Source organism: Taudactylus pleione, unplaced genomic scaffold (genome assembly GCF_031769625.1).
Source record: "Taudactylus pleione unplaced genomic scaffold, aTauple2 ptg000148l, whole genome shotgun sequence".
NCBI classification, from domain to species: domain Eukaryota; kingdom Metazoa; phylum Chordata; class Amphibia; order Anura; family Myobatrachidae; genus Taudactylus; species Taudactylus pleione.
Genome location: NW_028284550.1, coordinates 3,019,611 through 3,030,278, shown reverse-complemented (window position 1 = coordinate 3,030,278; position 10,668 = coordinate 3,019,611).

The following is a 10,668-nucleotide window of genomic DNA, read 5'->3' as shown; positions in this document are numbered from 1 at the left end:
CGGAAGCGGCCACATAAGCGTGCAGGCCGGATGCCTGTCATGGCGCCGGCTTGCACGCAGGCCAATATTCCTACAGGCGGGGGGCGGAGATGAAGGGGGCGGAGCCAACACCTGCATAGTGACAGGCAGGTTAATCCGCCCCCTCTTCTGCTGCCCTCTGTTCATGATGATGCAGACATGGGGTCCCCCATGTCTGCAGTTGCCAGCTCCCCCAGGCCTACGGGGGTGGCAGCTGCTCAGGCGCCTGCTATGCCTGCAGGGCCTGCGACACCAGGGAATGCTCCGTTGCTGGATGCTGGTGCCATAGCCGGACTGCTGGTGTCTGTGGTGGGTGCACTGACACCGCTTTTGACCCAGCAGCCTGGAAACGCTGACACTGGAGGCCCTTCTGCGTCAGCGGTGTCCGCCGTGCAGACGCAGCTTGGCCCTCTGGTGCAGCAATTAGGCAGGATTTGCGGTCTTCCCCTCGCTCCCATGCCCGCAGCTCCTTCCGTTTCTTTCTCTCCCTCTGCCATCTCCCTTCCACAGCCCAATCAGGCTACGGACACAGACAATGCGCACGATGCCGCCTCAGTCTCTTCTTTTACAGACGACAGTCTGGAGGAGTTAACAGTGGTCGCAGCCCCGACCAGAAGCGCGACGGCGGAAGTCGGAGCTAACGCAGGCGCTGGAGTTACCAATGCCCTTGCCAGTGCTTCTGGTGAGTGTGACAGTACATCTGACTGCGGGTCTACTTCCATTTCCTCCTCCTCTTCAAGCGATAGTTCGCGGAAGGCTAGGCGTAAAAGGGCAAGGAGGTCTCGCAGACGTCGCTCACGTCGTCACAGGCATTCTAGCGAACGGTCCTCTGGCAGTAGTACCAGTGTAGATCGCGGAGCGGGTTCGGAGGATGTTGTACACTGCGCTAATACAGCTGTCACTCGAGGTATGCGTACCAGGGTTAAGCAGCGGATCAAAAAAGGGCGCTACGTAGATATGTTCACCCTTACAGCTACGGCGAAGAAAGCTGCTGCGACCGCAAAGGAAAAAGGGGGTATTGGTCTGGAGGCCTTTAAGTCTTACACGAATTGGTTATCTGGGTTCTGCGTGTTCTCAACTTGCTATCTCAAAACCAGGCCTTCCGAGTACCTTAATGTGATAAGATATTTACACCTGATACATGGCCTATTCAAGGCCTCACGCAGTACGGCGTGGCGCCAATACGACGAAGAGTTTCGTCGAAAGCAAGATCGGGTTAAGGTCATGGAATTGGGTTGTAAAGATGTTGAAGTGTGGATGGAGGTGACTCAGCCTACACACGTCCTTGTTGATCAGTCCCCTGGGCGGCCAGTTCAGCCCTCGTCCCCCTCGGCACCAAGGACAGTCAATGGATGGCAAAACAAGCGGAAGTGTTACGCATACAACAATGGGAATTGTACCCTTGGTAACAGGTGTCGCTTTCGACACCAGTGCCTCCGCTGCGGCGCGGCACACCCCAGTAAGGACTGCTCCCGCGGTCCAGGGGGAGCTCAGGCCTCCTCTGCAGCACCCTCTGCCAAACGGTCGGGGGCTGGGACTTCGAAGTAAAGCGTCGACTCCCATTCGTCTGGATGCCATGGCAAAATGGTTAGACTGGTATCCTGTGCGGGACAACGCCGCCTTTTTGCGTAAGTGTTTTTGCAGAGGGATTTTCGCTTCCAATAATACGGCCTGTCGGTTCCGGGTCCCCTAGGAATTTACGCTCGGCCTGCGATTTACCTCACGTGCTAAAGGATAAGGTTATGAAGGAGGTCGGGCTGGGTCGCATGATGGGACCTTTCCCGCAGCCTCCGATACCCGATCTGGTCCTTTCCCCGGTGGGTGTTGTCCCCAAGAAGGCCCCCGGGAGTTACCGTTTAATTCAGCACCTGTCACATCCGTCAGGCACGTCGGTTAACGACGCCATAGATGTTGAGGTCTGCCGCGTACAGTACCAGTCATTCGAATCTGCGTTAGCATTGGTTCGCGCAGCGGGTCCGGGTTCTTTCATGGCGAAAGTGGACATTGAGTCCGCCTTCAGATTGTTGCCCCTGCATCCTGAATCATTTCGCTTCATGGGGTTTCGGTTGACGGATGGCTATTACCTGGACAAAATGTCTTCCGATGGGCTGTTCTATTTCCTGCGCGTTCTTCGAGCGTTTCAGTCCCTTTCTCCATTGGTGTGTCGCGGTGGGGTCTGGGGAGACGATCATAGCCCATTACTTGGATGACTTCTTGTGCGTAGGTCCAGCTGGTTCGCGTCGCTGCAATCGTCTCCTTTTTTCATTGCAAGCACTCTTCTCGGAATTTGGAGTACCTATCGCGCACAATAAAACTGAGGGCCAGTCACTAAGCTGGTTTTCTTGGGTATTGAAATTGATACCTTGGAGGGTCTTTGCCGGCTGCCGCCGGACAAGATTCGTCATTTGCAGGATACTATACTCCTAGCGGTGGCAGGAGGAAAGGTAACTCTTCGTCAAGGTCAATCCCTGCTCGGGCTGTTTAACTTCGCGTGTCGAGTTATCCCGATGGGGAAGATTTTCTGTCGGAAGCTACAGAGGGCTTTGGTAGGGCTGCGTCACCCGCACCATTTTCTGCGACTGTCGTCTGAACTAAAGCTGGACCTGGCGGTTTGGAACGCATTTTTGGTCGATTTTAATGGAGTGCGCGTCTGGCCTGCGGATCCTCAGCCTAATGCTTGCCTGCAGCTCTTCACGGATGCTGCTGGATCATCAGGTTTCGGATCCTTTTTGGGAGGAGATTGGTGTTTTTTCAGTTTGGCCGGCTGAATGGGTACAGGCAGGATTGACCAAGAACTTGCTCCTACTGGAGCTGTTTCCCATAGTGGTGGCATTAGAGCTATGGTGTCAGCGGTTGCGCGACCGTTCCATAGTTTTTTGGTGCGATAACCTGGGGGTAGTACATGCGATCAATAACCAAAGATCGTCGTCGCTGCCAGTGTTGCGGCTGCTTGCTTGGCTGGTTCTGCGCGCTTTGCAGTTTAACATATTGTTCACAGCTCGTCATGTGCCGGGTACTGATAATTCCATTGCTGATGCGCTCTCCAGACAGGATTGGCGAAGGTTCCGTGAATTGGACCCGTACGCGGCATTAAAAGGTGAGCTTTGTCCATTTCATTGTTGGCAGATCATCAAACCAGAATGGAAGATCTCGCACGCCGGTCCGTGGCCCCACGGCCGTTGACGGCCTACCAGACATCTTGGCAACAGTGGGAGAAGTTTTTGCAAGGACGGAGTTCGTCAGGTAACTCTCGTGATACTAATATGGTTGCTTTTGTTGTTTCTTGTTCGATTCCGGCAGGTCGCGGGCTTATGTTGCCCAGAGGCTTGCTGGGATTTTCGTTCTTTTTGCGCCTAGCGGGGCGGAGGGACATAACTAAGGGTTTTTTAATACAAAGGGCCCTTAGGGGTTGGTCTCGCGTCAGGCCTGCCGCGGATGACCAGCGTCGTCCTATTGGTCCTGATTTGTTAGCGCGTCTAGGTGAAAGTTTGACGGGCATTTGTTCTTCGCAATTCGAGGTTCTGTTATTCCGCCTCGCTTTTGCGATGGCCTTTCATGGCTTTTCGCATCAGCGAGCTGGTAGCGTCTTCACGCCGCGCTCAGCCCCCTCTGCTTCGTTGTCACATTTTGCTGCGTGATACGCGGTGGTGCCGTGTTCAGCGTTCCAAGACCGATCAGTTGGGTAGAGGTCGCGGGGTTTTCCTGAAGTCCTGTCCTGATGACGGGATTTGTCCGGTTCACTTGGCCTCCCAATATACTCTTTGCAGGCCAATGCGGCCGGGGGCTTGGCTTATGCACGAGGACGGAAGTCCTTTGACTAAATTCCAATTTAGATCGGTCTTCCATCGCGGCATACGGCACCTCGGGCTTTCCCCTTCGGATTACGGCACCCATTCTTTTAGAATGGGTGCCGCCACTTTTGCGGCCTCCTCGGGTCTTTCTTCACAGGAGATCCAGGCTCTCGGAAGATGGAAGTCCAATGCCTACAGAAATTATGTTCGTCTGGAATCATAAATTGTTATACTTTATTCGTTTGGACTTGAGTGCCTTGGCCAACTCGCTGCCTTTCCGGTGGGTGTCCCGAGAGATTTTGCCCTGTTTTTTTGCCCTGCTCTGGACATTGATCGTTTAGCTTAATATAATATTAATGTGAACGAATGAAATATAGAAAAGATCCAGCAGGTTTTTTTTGTAGGTTTTCACCTCGGGTCAAGTCTTCCTCCCCCCCTCCCATCCTCCCACTCCTCCTTTGTGATTTACATGCTGCATATATGCTTATCTATTTTATTTCTGTATATTTGCAGGTGTCCAGTACGCTAGGCCCATTTGGCTCATTGGTCACTCTTTTTTTTTTTTTTTTGGGAAGCTTTGTTGCGCAACTTGCACAGGTCAGTGGCTGAATTTGGTTCCCCTTTAGTGTTAATTATACATCTCGGGGGCAATGATTTGGGCCAGCAAACTTCCTTAGAGTTGCGCCATGCGATTGTTCGTGACTTGAGAAAGGTGGTTCGGTTATTGCCTAACTGCCTTTTGGTGTGGTCCCCTATCATCGCCAGGCTTTCATGGCGATATTGCTATAATAGTGTGGCTTGGGACAGGCAAATGGGTGGCTAGGCACGTGCTGGAAGTGGGAGGGTTGGTGGTGCACCATCCTTTAATTCGGATTCAGGATGCCCACCTTTTCCGCAGGGATGGAGTTCATCTTACTGAGGAGGGTAATTTTTTGTTTCTAGAAGATATTTTTGCAGTTTTTAAGGGTTTGGTTTGTTAGCATGGTGGCGGGCTGCTTCTCTCCTGAGAGCCGCTGTGGCGGGAAAGACCGGCAATATTGAAGTGTCCATCTTGCAGCAGTAATAGCGGTGCGCACCCCTTCAATGCACTGATAGGCTGATTTCACCCTATTGGGGTCAGCGGCACCTCTCGACCGAGCAGGATGTATGGTGCATTGGCATGGGTGTTGGGGCCGCATCACTTGCTCTGAAAGGGATAGTTGGCCCTTGCAAGTTTTAAGATCACCCTACCCTTGTCTGGGATAGTTGGCCCTCACAAGTTGTGATCTACTTCCGGCCTAAGACAAGTGGACGCTGGTTAGTTGCCGTTCTTTCTCCTGCCACCATGTCTACCTTGTAACCAAATAAAGCTGACCAATTAATTTAAAGGCATAACTTGGTCTCCTGTGTTTATTTTAGTTAAGTTTAGTTTAAGTTTATGGGTCACATCTATCATCTGACGATAGAAAGTTTATTCAATGCATTTATAAAACACATCAGTTACATTTAGATTAAATGAAGCATCATGTATCATGCTAATTGTTACAATTATTACTTACTTTTCACTCTATTCCAGGTTCTCAAACTCGGTGTTCAGGACCCCAAACAGTGCATGTTTTCCAGGTCTCACAGAATCACAAATGAGATAATTAACTGCCCCTGTGGATCATTTAAAATGTGTCAGCGAGTAAAGACTACACCTGTGCACTTGCTGGGTGACCTGTGTCAGTGAGTAATGACTACACCTGTGCATCTGCTGGGTGACCTGTGTCAGTGAGTAATGACTACACCTGTGCACCTGCTGGGTGACCTGTGTCAGTGAGTAATGACTACACCTGTGCACCTGCTGGGTGATCTGTGTCAGTGAGTAATGACTACACTTGTGCACCTGCTGGGTGACCCGTGTCAGTGAGTAATGACTACACCTGTGCACCTGCTGGGTGACCTGTGTCAGTGAGTAATGACTACACCTGTGCACCTGCTGGGTGACCTGTGTCAGTAATGACTACACCTGTGCAGCTGCTGGGTGACCCGTGTCAGTGAGTAATGACTACACCTGTGCACCTGCTGGGTGACCTGTGTCAGTAATGACTACACCTGTGCACCTGCTGGGTGACCTGTGTCAGTGAGTAATGACTACACCTGTGCACCTGCTGGGTGACCTGTGTCAGTGAGTAATGACTACACCTGTGCACCTGCTGGGTGACCCGTGTCAGTGAGTAATGACTACACCTGTGCACCTGCTGGGTGACCTGTGTCAGTGAGTAATGACTACACCTGTGCACCTGCTGGGTGACCTGTGTCAGTGAGTAATGACTACACCTGTGCACCTGCTGGGTGACCTGTGTCAGTGAGTAATGACTACACCTGTGCACCTGCTGGGTGACCTGTGTCAGTGAGTAATGATTACACCTGTACACCTGCTGGGTGATCTGTGTCAGTGAGTAATGACTACACTTGTGCACCTGCTGGGTGACCCGTGTCAGTGAGTAGTGACTACACCTGTGCACCTGCTGGGTGACCTGTGTCAGTAATGACTACACCTGTGCACCTGCTGGGTGACCCGTGTCAGTGAGTAATGACTACACCTGTGCACCTGCTGGGTGACCTGTGTCAGTAATGACTACACCTGTGCACCTGCTGGGTGACCTGTGTCAGTGAGTAATGACTACACCTGTGCACCTGCTGGGTGACCTGTGTCAGTGAGTAATGACTACACCTGTGCACCTGCTGGGTGACCCGTGTCAGTGAGTAATGACTACACCTGTGCACCTGCTGGGTCACCTGTGTCAGTAATGACTACACATGTGCACCTGCTGGGTGACCTGTGTCAGTGAGTAATGACTAAACCTGTGCACCTGCTGGGTGACCTGTGTCAGTGAGTAATGACTACACCTGTGCACCTGCTGGTTGTCCAGGAAAATGGGAACTGTTTGACATCCTGAGGACAGAGATTGAAAAGCACTGCGCTATTCACAAGTTTAAATAACACTCCTACTCCTTGCAGCAACAATACTTAATTTGCTCAGGTTGCTGTAATTATCCCTCAATTACTTTTTACTCTGTATGAAACTATTTTCACCTTTTTTTCTCTAAAACCTTGCCAATATGAAGCAGGGCTGATGGTCTCTGGGTTGGTTTGAAGGAGGACGGAAGCACCCGATGCCGCGAGGACAGGTCCCCATGACTCGTGGCACATCCCCTTTAAACTAAACCACACCCCTTTCGTGAGAGTGCGCGCGTACACAGGGCGGACTGCCAGGGCTGATGTACAACCCCAGTCCGTCCCTGATATGAAGTAAGGATTCACATTTCATATACATTTTGGATGGTTTATATTTATTTGTCTTGATCATGTACAAGTACACAAATGCAGTTTCACATTAACTTTTTTTATTTTTAAATAAAAAAAGGTTTATTTGTTTGTGAGCAAGGTGTTGCAAACATAAATATACAATACAAATACATTACTTTACATCAATTAAGAAGTAAAACAATTACATAATAAAAAAATACATAATAAAAAAAATTTGAAAAATATTAATCTGTGTATACACTCTGGGGGAAATGTAATAGAGTGCGCCAAAAAACATGCGACTTTGCATTCGCCGGATGTAATAGATTGTGAGAAGTCGCATGAAACTTGCATCAAGCCTTCTCGTTTCGTACAAAGTCGCATCCAGATGTTTTCCCATTCCAAGTATATAACTCGCACAATGTAATAGGGTGTGAGCTGTAAACTCGCATAGAACTAGTAAAAATAATCAACCAGCTTCAGGCTAGCAAGTTTAGCCTGAGCAGCAGTAAGTATAGCAGAAGCTTACACGGATCAGTGAGATCTGTGCAGGCTTCTGTGTGTTAAAAGGAATTTAAAGTGTTAAAAATGTTATTAAAAAAAAAAAATGATGTGAGGTCCCCCCAAAAGCATAACCAGCCCCAGGCTCTGTGCTCCGTTCCTGGTTGTGAAAATATGGGGGACATAATAAAAGGGGTAGTATCCACAACCAGCACCAGGCTTCACGGTGTCCTCCAGCCACAGCATTAATCACCCCACACTTGTCAGTCCAGGCCAGGGATCCCTGGGAAGACGGGGACCCTCCATTAAAATAATGACATGACACGCACACCACGGTAGATTCTAATATTTTATTACACATACACTCACCGCAATTCACACTACATAATTACCTTGTCCCTTGCACTGGTCTGTCCCCATGTCCAATAGAATCCCCGTTCCTTGTAAAAAAAAAAACATACTCGCCCACCCTTTGGTTCTGCACTTCTTTGGTCTATGTAGGCATCTATGGTTTTGGTAAAATATAAAAAATTAAACGTGGAGCTCACGGACACAGTACTGTCCTCTAAGGTCAGTACTTACCGAATGATGAGTCAGCCGCCATAGGGCCGTATTCAATTAGGCTGCGAAAACGGGTTATCGGCGATAATTTTTTGCCGATGACGTCATTTTCACCATTTTCACTTGTCCCCATATCCATTTTCAAAGACTTTTCGCAGGTGCGAAAAGTTTTTTGTCAAAAACCGGGGATAAGTTTTCACCACTGAATAGGTGGCGAAAAAAAGTGCAGAATTGGGGTTTCGGGGTGCAGACTTAAAAAAAGTACCCTGTACCCCTTGGAATGTCCCTCAAAGGTATTCTGTGTCAAAAAATATATAAAAAGTTGCTCAGGACACCCCAAAAAAGGTACTTTCATTTTGGGTAGCGAAAAAAAAATATTGGGGGACAAACTTCTAAACTAGCAAAATCGATCCGGGGGGGCTCCCAAGTATGCGGCAGGTGTTTTCTAGAATGTGGGTGGTTGCGGCAGCTGGATTTTTGAAGAATTTTTGAAGTTCAATTTTAAAAAAATGAAGCTAAATGCTAGTCTTCACCACTCTTCTAAACACGCATAAAAGCACCTAGCGCTGCCATTTAAAACCCCCAAATTGCAGACCAATTCGGGGGTACCCATAGTGATCCCCCACGTCACACCATCTTTTGCGGGGGGTGACAGGCTGATTTCCCGAAAAGTGACAGAAATTTTCGATACTTATATTCCTAATTCAATACGGGAATAAGCGGGCACGCGCCCGATACCTTATCCCCAGGAGAAACCTTCGATGACGGCGAAAAGTCCGACCTCAGACTTTTCACCTCAAAATGAATATGGACCATAGAATAGTATGGCCTGACCACTCATAACTGCGGGGCTGTTCTAGTCCATTCAGGTTGTTGCCAAAACATCTGATTTGCCACAAGGTAATTCAGACATCATGAGCTGGACACATATTTATTTTCATAGAACATATTTGTTTTGTATACATGTGAAAAATAAACATTAAACTCTGACCGCTCCCAGTCTAATACTTAGCAAATATGTGCTAATTATATTTGTACATAATGTAGAAGATTGCTTACTAGAACAGAAAGGTTATTTATACTATAATGTGTTTGATCTATTTTCTAAGTTGTATATAATTTTTCAATCAGAATACTGAAATAAGATGGTACACTGTAATGTTGAGTGTTGTTGTAAAGAACCGTATAGTGTTCAATTTATGTACCCAGCATATTCTACACATATTCTCCATTTTTAGGAAGATCAGAGTTCCGTACCAGGGGGAGGTCTCCTGCGTCTGTGTCAGCCAATAACAGTGCAGCAGTCCCTTTATGTACCACTGTGGAAACCAATAGACATGAATCACTGTTATGAAAGCTGTCAGCTTTAGCCACCAGCAGCTGCGAGTCCTCCTTGAGGCTATGGATAGTAGGCTGGGGCTGGCGGTCCCGTATGTCACAAATGCTGTGAAAATCGTGGCATACAGAGAAGTCCGCAGACAGCTCCGCCAGGATCCCAGTTAGAGCGACGCTGGAGCGACCTCCGGCGCAGGCAGTCACAAGTCCTCGCTAGGCTTCCGTTAATCTGCTATAAGAGTATTATTTGTGTGTAATCTAACAATGGCCCTGATTCAGAGCCGGACGCTCTGAAAGAGCGCTCGCTCTGAATCAGGGCGTTTGTTTTTTGTGCGGCCTCCTGGCCGCTCGCATAGCTGTGGGTGACCACCCACAGCTATAGCGAGCGGCCAGGTTGATGGTCACGATGGTCAAGACCATCGGGCTTGCGACGAGACCCTTGTGGTAGGGTCTCGTGGCCGCAAGCCCCAGAGAGATTTCGGCTCTAACAGAGCCGGAATCTCTCCACTGACATCACTGGTGATGTCAGTGGGGCCGACCCAAATGGCAGGCGTTCTCATGGGAACGCCTCCGTTTGGGCAGCCACCCCCCGGCCCGCCCACCAAAGGGGGCGAGCTGTCACTAACAGTTAGATAACAGAGAAATCAAAAATTCAACAAAACCACTGCACTTGTCCAGCCCACTAATTACACTCATATTAGATGCAACTGCACCCAAGAGTCTGGTTATATAGAACAAGGCAGGAAAATGAAGGAACAGTTCATAGCCAAACAGTATGACCCCACACTGGTGGAAACTGCTTTCCAGAAAGCACTCACATTAGATAGAGAACCCCTACTGATCCCAAAACAGAATAAACAAAAATAAAAATTGGATAGTAAATACCTTACTTGTATGGTCACTCAATACAGCAAGGGCTCAAACTCATTAAGGAAAACACTACAGAGACATTGGCATGTCCTCTTGCAGGACGAACAATTAAAGGACCTCCTTCCCAATAAACCGAACCTTGTATTCCGGAAGGCACACAATCTCAATCGCACACTCAACAAGAACCATATCCCACAGAAAATACAAGTACAGAAAACCTTGACTAACTCACAGCCACAGGGGGGATTCTTCCCCTGTGGACATTGTCAAACATGTAAAACTTGTCCAATGACTACAAAACGTATAACTCCCTTCACA